The sequence below is a fragment of the Cynocephalus volans genome, chromosome 3 (assembly GCF_027409185.1).
Source record: "Cynocephalus volans isolate mCynVol1 chromosome 3, mCynVol1.pri, whole genome shotgun sequence".
NCBI classification, from domain to species: Eukaryota; Metazoa; Chordata; class Mammalia; order Dermoptera; family Cynocephalidae; genus Cynocephalus; species Cynocephalus volans.
In genome coordinates, this window is record NC_084462.1 from 59,813,584 (window position 1) to 59,829,684 (window position 16,101).

Below are 16,101 nucleotides of genomic sequence, written 5' to 3' on the forward strand. Positions count from 1 at the left end.
TGGATTAAAACTAGAAATTAATAACAAACGAAACTCTGGAAACTATACAAACACATGGAAATTAAACAGCATTCTACTCAATGACATATGGGTCCAAGAAGAAATCAAGCAGGAAATCAAAAAATTTATTGAAAATAATGAAAACAATGATGCATCATACCAAAACCTGTGGGATACTGCAAAAGCAGTATTGAGGGGGAAATTTATTGCATTAAACGCTCACTTCAGAAGAATGGAAAGATGGCAAGTGAACAACCTAACACTTCACCTTAAAGAACTAGAAAAACAAGAACAATCCAAACCTAAAGTTAGCAGATGGAAAGAAATCATTAAGATCAGAGCAAAACTAAATGAAATTGAAAACCAAAAAACAATTCAAAAGATCAATGAATCAAAAAGTTGGTTTTTTGAAAAGATAAATAAAATTGACAAACCATTAACATGGCTAACAAAAAAAAGAAGAGAGAAGACTCAAATAACAAAAATTAGAAATGAAAAAGGCGATATTACAACTGATTCATCTGAAATACAAGGAATCATTCGAGACTACTACAAACAACTATACGCCAACAAATTTGAAAATCTGGAGGAAATGGATAAATTTCTGGATACACACAAGCTCCCAAAACTGAACCATGAAGACGTAGAAAATTTGAACAGACCAATAACAATAAAGGAGATTGAAGCTGTTATCAGAAGGCTCCCAACAAAGAAAAGCCCAGGGCCAGATGGATTCACAGCAGAATTTTATCAAACATTCAAAGAGGAATTGACACCAAATCTTACAAACTATTCCAAAAGATTGAAATGGACGCATATCTCCCAAACTCATTCTATGAAGCAAACATCATCCTGATACCAAAACCAGGTAAAGATATAACCAAAAAAGAAAACTACAGGCCGATATCCTTGATGAATATAGATGCAAAAATCCTCTCTAAAATACTAGCAAACAGAATAAAGCAACACATATGAAAAATTATTCATCACGATCAAGTGGCATTCATCCCAGGGATGCAAGGTTGGTTCAACATACGCAAATCAATAAATGTGATACACCATATTAATAAACTGAAACACAAGGACCATATGATCATCTCTATAGATGCTGAAAAAGCATTTGATAAAATTCAGCACTCATTCTTGACAAAGACCCTCTATAAGTTAGGTATAGAGGGAAAGTATCTCAACATAATTAAAGCCATATATGCCAAACCCACTGCCAATATCATCCTGAATGGGGAAAAGCTGAAAGCTTTTCCTTTAAGAACAGGAACTAGACAAGGATGCCCACTCTCACCACTCCTATTCAACATAGTGTTGGAAGTACTAGCCAGAGCAATCAGAGAAGAGAAGGAAATAAAGGGCATCCAGATTGGAAAAGATGAAGTCAAACTGTCCCTGTTTGCAGATGACATGATCCTATATATCGAACAGCCTAAAACCTCTACAAAAAAAACTGCTGGAATTGATAAATGATTTCAGCACAGTAGCAGGATACAAAATCAACACACAAAAATCAGTAGCATTTCTTTTCTCCAATAGTGAACATGCAGAACGAGAAATCAAGAAAGCCTGCCCATTTACAATAGCCACCAAAAAAATAAAATACTTAGGAATTGAGTTAACCAAGGAGGTGAAAAATCTCTATAATGAGAACTACAAACCACTGCTGAGAGAAATTAGAGAGGATACAAGAAGATGGAAAGATATCCCATGCTCTTGGATTGGAAGAATCAACATAGTGAAAATGTCCATACTACCCAAAGTGATATACAAATTCAATGCAATCCCCATCAAAATTCCAAAGACATTTTTCTCAGAAATGGAAAAAACTATCCAGTCATTTATATGGAACAATAAAAGACCACGCATAGCCAAAGGAATGCTGAGCAAAAAAAATAAGCTGGAGGCATAACACTACCGGACTTTAAGCTATACTACAAAGCTATAATAACCAAAACAGTATGGTACTGGCATAAAAACAGACACACTGACCAATGGAATAGAATAGAGAATCCAGAAATCAACCCACACCCTTACTGCCATCTGATCTTTGACAAAGGCACCAAGCCTATTCACTGGGGAAGGGACTGCCTCTTCAGCAAATGGTGCTGGGATAACTGGATATCCATATGCAGGAGAATGAAACTAGATCCATACCTCTCACCGTATACTAAAATCAACTCAAAATGAATTAAGGATTTAAATATACACCCTGAAACAATAAAACTTCTTAAAGAAAACATAGGAGAAACACTTCAGGAAATAGGACTGGACACAGACTTCATGAACATGACCCCAAAAGCATGGGCAACCAAAGGAAAAATAAACAAATGGGATTATATCAAACTAAAAAGCTTCTGCACAGCAAAAGAAACGATTAACAGAGTTAAAAGACAACCAACAGAGTGGGAGAAAATATTTGCAAAATATACATCTGACAAAGGATTAATATCCAGAACATACAAGGAACTCAAATAACTTTACAAGAAGAAAACAAGCAACCCAATTAAAAAATGGGCAAAAGAGCTAAGCAGGCATTTCTCTAAGGAAGATATACAAATGGCCAACAGACATATGAAAAAATGCTCAACATTACTCAGCATCCAGGAAATGCAAATCAAAACCACACTGAGATACCACCTAACCCCAGTTAGGATGGCTAAAATCCTAAAGACTCTGAACGATAAATGCTGGCGAGGTTGCGGAGAAAAAGGAACTCTCATACATTGTTGGTGGGACTGCAAAATGGTGCAGCCTCTACGGAAAATTGTATGGAGGTTCCTCAAACAACTGCAGATAGATCTACCATACGACCCAGCTATCCACTGTTGGGAATATACCCAGAGGAATGGAAATCATCAAGTCGAAGGTATACCTGTTCCCCAGTGTTCATCGCAGCACTCTTTACAATAGCCAAGAGTTGGAACCAGCCCAAATGTCCATCATCAGATGAGTGGATATGGAAAATGTGGTACATCTACACAATGGAATACTACTCAGCCATAAAAACGAATGAAATACTGCCATTTGCAACAACATGGATGGACCTCGAGAGAATTATATTAAGTGAAACAAGTCAGGCCCAGAAAGAGAAATACCACATGTTCTCACTTATTGGTGGGAGCTAAAAATTAATATATAAATTCACACACACACACACACACACACACACACACACACACAAAACGGGGGGGGGGGAAGAGGATATAACAACCACAATTACTTGAAGTTGATACGACAAGCAAACAGAAAGGACATTGTTGGGGGGGGGAGGGAGGGAGGTTTTGGTGATGGGGAGCAATAATCAGCCACAATGTATATCGAGAAAATAAAATTAAAAAAAAAAAAAAAAGAACAATGAAATGTAATTTTTCATTCATCACAGTAACAGACTTTTATCATTTCTAGTATCAATGATGTTGTAAAGAAATTGATACTTTTATTCACTGCTTTTGTAAGTGTAAATGTTTGCAGCTACTCCAGAGTAATTTTGTCAGTGTCATTAGAATGAAAAATGTACATACTCTTTGACTTAGCAATTCCATTTCTCGGTTTCTGCCTTAGTGATACACTTGTATGTGCCCAATATGAAAATGTAAGTGTGTTCATTGCAGCAGAGTTGGTAACAGGCAAAACTGGAAATGAAAATCAAAATTGGAATAACTACACTGTAGTACATCCAGACCAAGTAGTACTTACAAAAAAACAGGACATATCTAGGTCTGCAAAATATTAAGTGAAAGAAATACAATTCACACAGCAAAATACAATTCACAAAATGCAAAAGAGATATAGACAGATAGATGATAGAGAAAGAAAGACAGATTTAAATTCAATGTGAAGATATGTTTAGATACACACTAAACTTATACGAGTGGTCACCTATAGAAAGGAGACTCAGATTTTTAGTGGTGTCAAAGAAAATTTTACCTTGTATATTTGGTGTATTTTTTTACACGAGAATGTATCCATGTTTTCTTTTTGAATTAAAAAATAAATAATTTTAAAAGTGTAGTACAGGCTAAAGATAGACAACTGAAAAGCATAGAAAACCACAAAGGAAAAAAATGAAAAAAAAAAGCTCTAATCCTACTCTACTGGGATAACCACTAGTAGTATTTTGCTGTGCATCCTCGCAGTCATTTTTCTACATGTGTAGGTCGAGTTGAAAGTATTGATCTGTTGCTGAATACCTTATTCTGGGGGTGGGAAATACATTAGTGTTAGCGAATAGATGGAGGAGAAATTGAAACCTGTGAACTCTGACGATTCAGGGAAACACATATGGATCACTGACACCTTGTGGAGACACAGAAAACAATAAGGAGATAACTGCAAAATGCTCGCAGCATTGGAACTTGAAGAGTGGATGAGGGGTTTGATAAAATGGTACGGAGGGGTCAAATGACACTGAATTGCTCATGCACATCCCCCCTGCCCATCATCTTACTGCTGCCCTGTTTATAACAATAATAACAGTGGAATGAGAAAAAAATAGTAGACCCACCTGGGAAGGTGTTTGGCAGAATTTTTGCAGCAGACACGATGAGATCTTGAGGGGAAGAATTGGAATTATAAATACAATGGCAGACTCTTGGCCCTGTATGTGTGGGAATTGGGGCCAATTTCAGTTTTCTAATTCTCAGAAAAAAATGTCTGTTTTAACTGTTTTCAATTTTATTTTTGTAAGTTTTTTCATAGTATCCTCTTACAGTTTTTCAACATTTTATTTGTTCATGTGTCAGGGTTTGTTTCTTTTTTCAAAAAATATTATTTGTGTCTTACTCTTCATCCTATTTGCCTAGGGTGTGTCTGTTTTATTAGTCATTTCAAAGAAGAAGTTTTTGGTTTTGCTGATCAAATCATTTCCAATTTTTATCTCAGTATTTCCTTCTTTTGAGTTTCTCTGGGTTTATTTTCTTGCAGTTCTCTGCCCACTAATGAGATTTTGGATTTCCTCTTCTCTGCACTGCCTGTGTATCGCCTGGAGGCAGCAGAACATATGGTTAATAAAATATATTGACGAAGAATGAGAAAAGGACCTGGCCCCTGCGAGGGGAGAGACAGGGTGGGGAATTCTCACAGTAACAAAAAGGAGGAGGTCAGAGAGACCGAGGGCACCATCATGTCCTGGAGGTAGCTGTCTGAATAAGGGCAGGCTTTGTCTCAAGATCCCATCTTTGTGGAGTGGTGTCCCCAAGGGAAATCAGCTAGATCACTGCAGTTTACCCTCACACCAGGAAGAAAAGTATTTGTGGCTTATATGCTAAGACTTTCCTTTCCCCAAATTGTCCAGAGACCTCTTAGTATTGATTATCTTAATTTCATTATTATAATGTTTCCTGGTAATGCTTTTGTATTAGGAGTAAAATAAAATCTGTTAGAGCTGCAGGTATGAGACCCAGAGATCCAGAAGATTAAGTTAGTAATTCTGGATATCAAGAGATACATTCTCAGTCAAGTCCAACCTGTTTTCCAAACCTCGATCAAGGTTTAGCCATAGTTAATGTACTTTCAAAATGCCTATTTCTAACCTCCCTCCAAGAATCAGTCAGAATTTCCTCCACTCTCAATCTCTGAATTTGGGATTCTACCCCCCAAAAAGACACTGTATCAAACAAAAATATGAGATCTCAAAAACACTTGGCCATTTCAAATAGAAAAGAAAAATTTGCGTCGAAACAGACAGAATATTTTCATTCACTGTTAATGTCATCGTTTCTCTGACGTTGACTTCCTTTTCCCAAGTGACTAAACATGCCTTTACTCTAACCTTGCAGCACTAGGCAGTGTTTACCCCCCTTCAGCTCCCTGTACAACCTCCGGAAGAGCTTTCCTCTGCCCGCTACCTGTTTCTTCCATCAGTCTGTTGCTCAATGAACTGGTTTTTACATTAGTGCGTTTTTATAGCACACAATGGTTTCCTCAGTTACACAACAGACCCAGTGCCAATAAACTCTCTTCTAGGTAATGTAAAGCACATTGGAGCACAGGAATGATTGCATTTTCATAGCTAAAAATAAGCACTTGTTTTTAATTTTCCATGGGAATGCTGCCTCTCAGCACAAGAGGCCACCTCCTACCTGCTAAACCCTTTATGCTAAAGTCATCACTATGTGGCTGGAAATGTGGAATTCAAATTTTCGTTATGTAACATAAAGGGAAAAGCCTATAGACAAATCTCTCTTTAATTTCACCATAACTCTTGTTGTTCATAGTGCTTTGAAAAACCAGACTGTATCAAATATACTTTAACATGGAAACAAGTCCTACCATAGCCAATCTAAGTGAGAAGAATATCCTTATTTTTATAGTAGTAACAACAGCTAGGATTATCTCATTTAATCCTCACAGCAGCATTGTGAAGTAGGTAATATCATACCCACAAAAGAAAACCGATCCCTTCTCATTTTTCCCCAGACAACTTAAGCTCACTATGCTGCATTAGCTTTACTTATTGGAGGAATTTTCTTTTCCTCCAGATGTTGCTTTTAACTGTTCAGGTATATTGTCATATACAAACTACTGATCAAGTCCAGAAGGGCATTTATAAACCATCAGCATCTACAATTTTTTCTTAATGTTGTGGGATAAAAAAGGTTTTTTTCTAGATGAATCCTTATGGGTTTTCTTTATGTCTTTTGAGGGCTGAGATAGAGCTATAGGAGAGCCCATACATAAGGAAGGCTGCTCCTCTGCTCCTTCAAATGATGTAATAGTAGAATCTTGGAAAAGATTTCTTTTTCTTTTTTATTTTTTTAATGAGCCAAGAAACAAGGGTTAAGAGTGAAGGCACTTGAATCAGACAAACCTGGTTCAAAATCATTATTCAACACATGTAAGTTATTATCATCGTGGCCTCAACCATCCAAATATAACCTATATATCTTCTATTAATCTCTCGTATTTAATGGTCTTCACCCTCGTAATATGAAGGGGATGCTTAGTAGTTCATTGGCTAAGATGAAGACACAAAGACTCTGTTTCAGTCTCTGATAGAGAAGGAAAGAAAAGTAACATGTACTGAGCACCTACATCGCGCCTTGTATTGTTGCCAGAAACTTCAAATGCATCATCTAACTGAATCCTTTAACATTCCTAGAAGGTAAGTGTTAGCTTAACTTTTCATTTTAGGAAACTGAAGCTGAGAGAGGTTAAGTATCTGGCTTAAAGTAATATTATATCATGTGTAGGATCACTACAGCTGTCCAATTAAATACATGAGTCGAAGGCAGAATTTTAGTTTCCTATTACTCAAAGTGAGGTCCATCACCACTGGCATCGCCTGGGAGCTTGTTAAAAATATAGAGTCTCGGGCCTCCCCCCGTTTCTACTGAATCGGAATCTGCATTTTTAACATGGACCCCCTTGTGATTCCTGAGTACATTAAGGTCTGGGGACCGCTGTTACAGAAGAGACACAAGCCCCTTTTACTCTAACTCTATCATTATATAAGTGAGGAGACACATCCAAAGAGCACAATAACTTTATGAGCAATTAGTACTAACCTATTAAGGTATAAAATATCAAAACTCAAAACAATTTTCAAAATTTAGTAGCGTTTCCAGAACAAACAGAGCCAATAAGAAGTACAAGTAACAAGATGAAAATATAAAGGTCATGAGGCCAAGGAAGACTTTATTCAGAAATATCAGTGCCTTTTAAGATGCAAACTAGAACTGGAAGTTATTAACGCTCTTACCAAGTTAACCAAATGGGATACATTAATACTTATCAGTGATTGAACATTTAATATGGCATGCATCACCTCATTTAATCCCCACAATGACCCTGTGAATAAGTATTATTGTTGTTATTATTTCTGCTTTAGCAATTAGGATATCAACTAGTTCAAAGTCACAGAACTGGGAAGCTGCAAAATTGGGACTAGAATCCCGGTGTTCCTACCCCAGGGCTGTGACCATCGCCACCATGTTATCCTGCCTCATGACACCATATACCACTTGTCAGACAACATAGGTGGCATATTTAGGGAAAGCAGTCATCTAAAAGTAAGATCAGAAAACAAGTGACCTTTCAGCAACTCCTTCACTGTAATTAGCCAGGGAGTATGAATACCAGAGGCTTGTTTCTGAAGGCTGGTGAGGGGTGGCCTTTGTCACTTCACCACACAGTGTTACTTCCAGGTGATAAAGACTCATGAACTTTTTACCATTATGTAAGATACTACTTATTTTTTTAAAATCCCACCTCAATCCAAAAAAGATTTAGGGTGCAGATTTGAAATTAATATGTATAAACTTTTGACTGATGAGAAAAGAGAACATAAAAATAGTAGATCCAATTTCCTGCAATCCTACAATTTTATGCAAAAAACAATGGCTTTCTGAAACTCACACTAAAACCCTGAAACATTCCAGAAATATCTTTAAAAATATAAATTTTACTTATTATCTTTTAAAAAATAAAATCATACATGTTCATTATGGAAAATTTAGAAAAAGACAGAAAATGTTGCAGAAAAAAAGAGAAATAACTTATATCCATACAACCTATAGAAACCAGTTAATAGGCTATAATGCGTTCTAGCCTTATTTCTGCGTAGTTTTATTTTTGCATATTTTGTTTTATGGTCATATTACACATAAAATTTGTACCTAGTTTTCTCTTTTAACTTTATATTTTTGGCATTTACCTTTTATTCTAAACTCTGCATCACAGCTCATTTAAAAGCTAGTTAATAATCCATTCAACAGACATATAGTGACTTAACCAGTTCTTATCCCATTGATGAGATTTTTATGTTCCTTTTTTTAGAAAAAATTTATCAATATACAATGTAATTGATACTTACCTTGCAGGGGAGATACCACGATCATGAAGGTGGTTTTCCCAGGGCAAGGCTAATCTATCGCATTTCAGATATGCTGACCCCTGCAATTTCCCCTAATGTGGGAAACTCGACTGCATAATTTGTGGTAGTGGGGGACTGTGTTCATGCTTTCCCCTGATTTGCATGTCTAAAGAAAGCTTTGTGATTTTAGGTTGCTTCTAATTCTTCTCCTTCATAAATAGTGCAGTGAGCTTTTTGGCTCAAACGTATTTTATTATGTATTAGTTTGTTAGGAGAGACATTATTCCTAATGATATAATTATTTGATCTATTTTGCCAAAGAATTTTCTAAAATAATAATTTGGAAGCTCAGGCACTGTACTCTCCCCATAATTCTATAATAACTTTACCAAAGCCATAATTTTTAGTAAGATAGGTCTACATGTACATCCACTCATTACTGTTGTTTTCTTGTCAGTGTTTCTATAGTTCAGCTCTGAAGAATGGTGTGATGGTGAACAAGAAACAGATCGGGCTTGCATCTGTAGATCAGTTATCAGCAAGACCCCAGCCGTTTGGTCCAGAATAAAATACGGATATATTTTTCTTTTTTACATTCAGTGATAATATTAGTTTCTGCTGTCTGGTATGTTAAAACAATCCATCAAAAAGAAAGTTCTCACACATATACTCTCTACTTTAGAAACTTGAAATAAAAATTCCATAGAGCCCTGACATCTACTTATTGCTATTTTGTCTAAATTTTATTAGAGTTTCCAGAAAAAGATTTTTTAAAAATTTCCCTAAACAGGTGTTAAACGAGAAACATGCTTTAAAACGTCAATTACTGGCAACCTCCTAGTTTTTGCCACCTTTTTTTTATCCTTTGCCACTGTTTTAAAAAATTATATATGGAATGTGAGTTTATTGTAAAAAACAAAGATCACATTAATAAAAGAACAAAAGCAATTCATAATATTATCATTCAGAAATAAATAATTAAAACTGTATAAATTCCAAAAGTTTTTATGAGTATCTAATTATATATTTGATTTTTAAATATAACCATTCTATATATCATATTTTGTTAACAGCTGTCTTTACTTAAGAGTATATATTGTTATGAAAATGTATCAATGCACGTAAGTATATTTTGCAACATAATGTTATTGGTTACATAATACAAAGTACAAACACTCCGTGACTCACTTTGTCCAATGCCTGTGGTTGGCAGAGATTGTGCATTTTTAATTTACTTATAACCTTGCAATAAACAACCTTATTCCTAAAATTTTGCTACATTCTGAATTATTTGCTTGGACAAAATTCCTTGAAAGAAATACTGCGTCAAAGTGGAGCCACATTTAAAAAAAATCAACAACAATGTTTAAAAATCTAATATATTAATTGCAGAAAATTAGCAAATAGAAATAACCAGAAAGAGAAATATTGAGAACAAGAATAATAACTCCACTGTATGCACATAACAATGTCTGGGTTTATTTATTTTTTCCATACCCTGTTTATGCATATCTATTTGCTATATATAAATACATTCAATATAATTTTCTTACACATCAATCTCTCGACATGTTTCTAATATATATCTCTATATATCTACACACACAAATATATTTTTGATGGGTTTACCACATAGTGGGTAATTATAAATACTTCTTTAATTAATGAATAAATGAATAGATATAAAATAATTTTGTAGTACTAGATTGTAACCCACTATTTTTACTTAAAATATCTTTTGCCTCTATTCATGTTAATAATTTTTCAGCCATAACATTTCAATAATGATTTAATAGAATTTATAATGTATAAATGGAACCGTTTGGGAAATAACATAACAGCACAATTGAATTAAAACATGCCAAAGCTAAATTCATTGGAAAATGTACAGCATTAACTGTATTATTACAAATTAAAAAGGAATTAAAATAATTGAAATCAGTACTTCATACAAAGTCAGAAAATGCATAATCAAATATACGGGAAAAAAAGCAATGAATTAATAGAAACACAGACTTTAATAAATTGCGAAACTAACTAGAGTGTCTACATACAAGAGCTGGATCTTTGAAAACAAAAGAAACTAAAAAAATGAATTGAAGAATTGAAAGAACACAATCATTCTAAATTCTGAGCTCTAATTAAAAAAACCGATAAGTAAATACAAGTATACAACATTACAAAGATGGCTATAACCCTATGTGCAAATGGGATTACAAAATTATAACAGACTACCATATGGAAATCAATGCTAATGGATTTGATGATTTTGGTGAAGCATATGATTTTCAAGGAAATTATCACTGGATAAAATTATCTATGAGAAAGAAAACCTGACTAGACCAATGACTTTGAAAATTTGAAAAACTCATCATATAACTAACTTTTTATTTCAAAATGCCAGATGCAGACAATTTCATAGGTGCAATTCTCTCCAAAGAATGAATGATTTATCTCCTGTCTGAACTCCTGCAGAAAATAGGAAAATAAGCATCATCATTTTATGAAGCTAGCACTAGCCTCGTAGAAAACTCTGACAAAGAAAACACAAAGAAAACCAGAGACCAGTTTAACTTATGAATGTAAGCACACAAACTATGGATAAAAAATATTACTTGGACTCAAACACTAAATTAAAAGGATAATACATGGGGCCGAGCCAGTGGCGCACTCGGGAGGGTGCGGCGCTGGGAGCGCGGCGACGCTCCCAGCGGCCGCGGGTTCGGATCCTATATAGGAATGGCCGGTGCACTCACTGGCTGAGTGCCGGTCACGAAAAAGAAAAAAAAAAAAAAAAAAAAAAAAAAGGATAATACATGATGACTAATTATGTTTTACTAAATAATTTCAAAGAGCACTCTACATTGTGAAATCTATCCAACACAGTTTATCCATTATAATCATTGTCATTTAGCATTATTGTAGAAATAACATGATGCTAAGATATTGAGAGATCCAATATTCAGCTGGAAACTTTTTTTTTAATGCTGCTGTCACAAAATCTTGAGATCCCATACGAAGAAGTAAAGATTATTTGAATGAACTGTCTGGGTTCAAACATGTCTCCGTTGGGAGTAAAGGTATCAGTAACACACGTAGTATTTTAAATTCACTTGATGATGTCTGTGTTGTCATCTGGTCTGTGTTTTGATAATGATGGAGGAAGGATATTAACTGTGCTTCACTGAGAGAGGATTTTTGTTTTACTTCAATAAAGTTAGGTCAAAAACAATATTTGAGGCAAATTTTGGCTCATTTAGTAGTGAAAATTCTCTTCTAGACTAACCCTCCCTTGCACAGATAATGATTATAAACTCTGGACAAAGCATGTTGTAAAAAATCAATTATTTAAAGACATTGGAGACTGACAAAAAGTGGTAAGAAACTGGAGGAAATTGAACTCTTGAAATGAGTGAATCACACTCATTGGATAAGACCATTTATAGATATTTTCCCCCCTCAGGGCACTTACCAGTTCATGTGGCATCTTAGAGAGAATTATTAGCTTGAGGTGTTCAAAGGTGAAGTTGGTGGCTGCCAGAGTGGCTGAAAATTAAGTAGGGCACTCCAAGAAATGTGAGGGTCTCAGAGAAAGTCCCTGAATTAGCTTACAGACACCACTCTAAGTCTTGGTCATCCCTAACTGTACATGCACAGGGGACACTCCAAGGAGCCCAGAAGCAATAACAACTGGAGGTGAGAGAACTGAGCAGAAATTTTACCTGCCGCCCTCCACAGGAGAGACAGTTTGCAATTTGTGGCCTGTCAGAGTCAAGGGGCTTATTAAATAACTCAGGCTTTCCATAGAGTTGTTCTATCAAAGTGAAACACCAGGACTTCTCAAATTCAGTGTGATTAGACAATAGTTTACCTGCCAGAAAAATAACCAAACCTGGAGGAAGACACAACCCCCCAAATCTCTATAACATATCTTGCATAGTGTCTAATATTAATATAAAATTACTAGATATGAGAAGATGCAAGAAACGGCACACTCATAATCAAGAAATAAAGCAGTCAACATAAATTGACCATAAGATGACTCAGATGTTGGAATCAACTGACAAAGGACTTTTTTTTTATTTTTTTAAATTGTGGTAAAACATATAACATAAGGATTGCCACTTAAGCATTTTTAAATAAACAATTGTGTGAAATTAATTATATTCACAATGCCATACAATCACTACCTCTATTTCTAAAATTTTTTGTCACCCTAAACATAAACTGTACAACCATTAAGCAATAGCTTCTCATTAATCCTTCCCCCACTAACACCCATCCCCTCTTTTCTGGTAACTTCTAATCTACTTCAGACTCTAAAAATTGTTTTCTTTTTAATTTTTTAAAAAAGGACTCATGATAATTATATATATTTATGGAGTAAAATATGATACTTGGGTACATTTACACAGTGTGCAATGATCATATAGGATAATTGGCATATTCATCACCTCAAACATTTGTCACCTCTTTGTGTAGGCAGCATTCGATGTACTCTCAAGTAGCTACTTGAAGCTATACAGTAATTTGTTGTTGACTGTTGTCTCTCTGTATTGCTATAGAACGCTAGATCTTATTCTTTCTCTCTCTCTATAATTTTGTATCCATTAACCACCCTTTCCTCATCCTTTCTCTCCCTTCCCCATGCTAGTCTCTGGTAACCACCCTTTTACTCTCTATTTTTTTTTTAAGGGCTAGATGCATTTTATTTTGTTTTATTCAATATACATGTTTATGAGATACAGATTATTTTAGTACATGCATATATTGTATAATGATCTAATCATAATAGTTAGCATATGTATCACCTAAACATTTATCATTTCTTTGTAGTTATAACATTCAAGATCCTCTTTTCTAGTGTTCTTGAAATATTCAAAACAATATTATTAGCAATTGTCACCCTAGGGCACCAGAACTTATTCTTCCTATCTAGCTGTAACTTTGTAACTTTATACCAGACTATTAACCTTTTCCTGCCTCCTGTCCCCTTCCCCTGCCTGTGATAACCACTATTCTACTCTTTATTTCTCTCTTTTTAATTTATGTATCTTAATTGACCCATGACAATTGTATATATTTATGGAATACAACATATTATTTGGGTACATCCATACTATGTGCAATGATCATATCAGTGTGCTTAGTATATCCACCATCTCAAATATTTGTCACTTCTTTGTGTTAGGAACATTCAACATCATCTTGACTAGCTACTCAAAGGTACACAGTACTTTGCTGTTAACTGCAGTCTCCCTATATTACTACAGAACACTAGATCCCATTCTTCCAATCTCCCTGACATTTTTTGTCCACTGACCACCCTCCCTCCCATCTTCCCTTCCCTTTTCTCCCACTAGTCTCTAGTAACCACTACTCCACTCTCTACTCGAGTGAGATCAACTTGTTTAGCTTCCACATATGAGTGAGAACATATGGTATTTCTCTCTCTGTTCCTGGCTTATTTCACTTATCATAATTTTCTCCGAGCTCATACATGTTGCTGCAAATGGCAGAATTACATTCTTTTTTATGGCCGAGTATTACTCCATTGTGCATATATACTATATATTATTTATCCAGTAATCTGATGAAGGACATTTAGGTTGGTTCCAACTCTTGGCTATTGTGAATAGAGATGTGATAAACATGGGAGTGCAGGTGTCCCATTGACTTGTTAATTTCTATTCTTTTGGGTATTTTCCCAGTAGTGGGACTGCTGGATCATATGGCATTTCTATCTGTAGCTGTTTGAGAAATCTCCTGTTTGAGAAATATTGTTTTCCATAAGGGCTGCACTAATTTACAGTCCCACCAACAGTGTATAAGAGTTCCTCTTTCCTGTATTTGTGATTTTCTGTCTTTTTAATAATAGCCATCCTGAGATGATATTTCATTGTGGTTTTGATTTGCATAATCCCTTGTCAGATGCATAGTTTGCAAATATCTTTTCCCATCCTGCAGGTTGTCTTTTTGTTCTGTCTATTGTTTCCTTTGCTGCAGAAGCTTTTTAGTTTTATATAATAGCATTTATTAATCTTTGCTTTTATTCCCTGTGCTTTTGAAGTATTATTCTTAGAGTCTTTGCCCCAGGCCTATGTCCTGAAGTGTTTTCCCTGTGTTTTCATCTAGAAGTTTTATAGTTTCAGGTCTTACATTTAAGTCTTTCATCCATTTTGAATTGATTTTGGTATATGGTGAGTGATAGGGGTCTAATTTCATTCTTCTGTATATGAATCTCCAATTTTCCCAAGTACCATTTGTTGAAGAGCCTGTCCTTTCCCCAATATATGTTTTGTCAAAAATCAGTTGGCTGTAGGTACATAGATTTATTTCTGAATTCTCTACTCTGTTCCATTGATCTATGTTTGTTTCTATGCCAGTACTGTGCTGTTTTGATTACTATTGCTTTGTAGTATATTTTGAAGTCAGAGAGTGTGCTACCCTCCTGCTTTGTTCTTTTTGCTCAGAATTGCTTTGGTATTTGGGTCTCTTGTTGTTCCATATAAATTTTTGAATTGTTTTTTTCTATTTCTGTGAAGAATGTCTTTGGTAGTTTGATGGGGATTGCATTGAACCTGTACATCACTTGGGGTTGTATGGTCATTTTGATGATATTGATTCTTCCAATCCATGAGCATGGGATATTTTTCCATTTTTTGCATCTTCTTTAATTTCTTTAATCAGCGCTTTAGAGTTTTCATTGTAGAGATCTTTCACCTTCTTGGTGAAATTTAATCCTAGGTATTTTGTTTTTGTTGTTGCTATATAGTAAGTGGAATAGCTTTCTTGACTTCTTTTTCTGCTAGTCTGTTGTTGGTGTATAGAAATGCGATTGATTTTTGTATGTTGATTTTCTATCCTGCAACCTTACTTAATTTGTTTATCAGGTCTTTGCCCATCCCTTCACTTTCAGTTTATGTGTGTCTTTGTAGTTACCTATAAAGTCTTGGAGATGACCTAAATGGGTTGAATCTGTCTGGGGACTTTTGAACTTCCTGAATCAGTGTGTTTCTTGTAGACAGCATATGTATGGGCCATTTAAAAAAAATCCATTCAGCCAGTCTATATCTTTTAATTTGAGCATTTAATTAATTTACATTCAAGGTTATTACTAACATGTGAGATCTTACCCTTGTCATTTTGTTGGTGGCTTTCTGATTGTTATGTGTCTCCTTTGTTCCTTTCTTCCTCTCTTAATGTCTATCCTTGTGATTGGTAGTTTTCTGTATTGATAAGGTTTAACTTCTTTTTCTTTCTGATTTGTGTATTTACTC

General features: G+C 35.0%; 1 non-coding gene across 1 annotated transcript; it reads left to right on the forward strand.

The window, feature by feature from the left end:
- The first annotated feature begins 8,813 nt into the window (after nt 1-8,813).
- LOC134374469 (U1 spliceosomal RNA) lies at nt 8,814-8,977 on the forward strand. Its single transcript, XR_010023312.1, has one exon. It is a non-coding gene; the product is annotated as a U1 spliceosomal RNA (small nuclear RNA).
- Nucleotides 8,978-16,101: the final 7,124 nt, after the last annotated feature.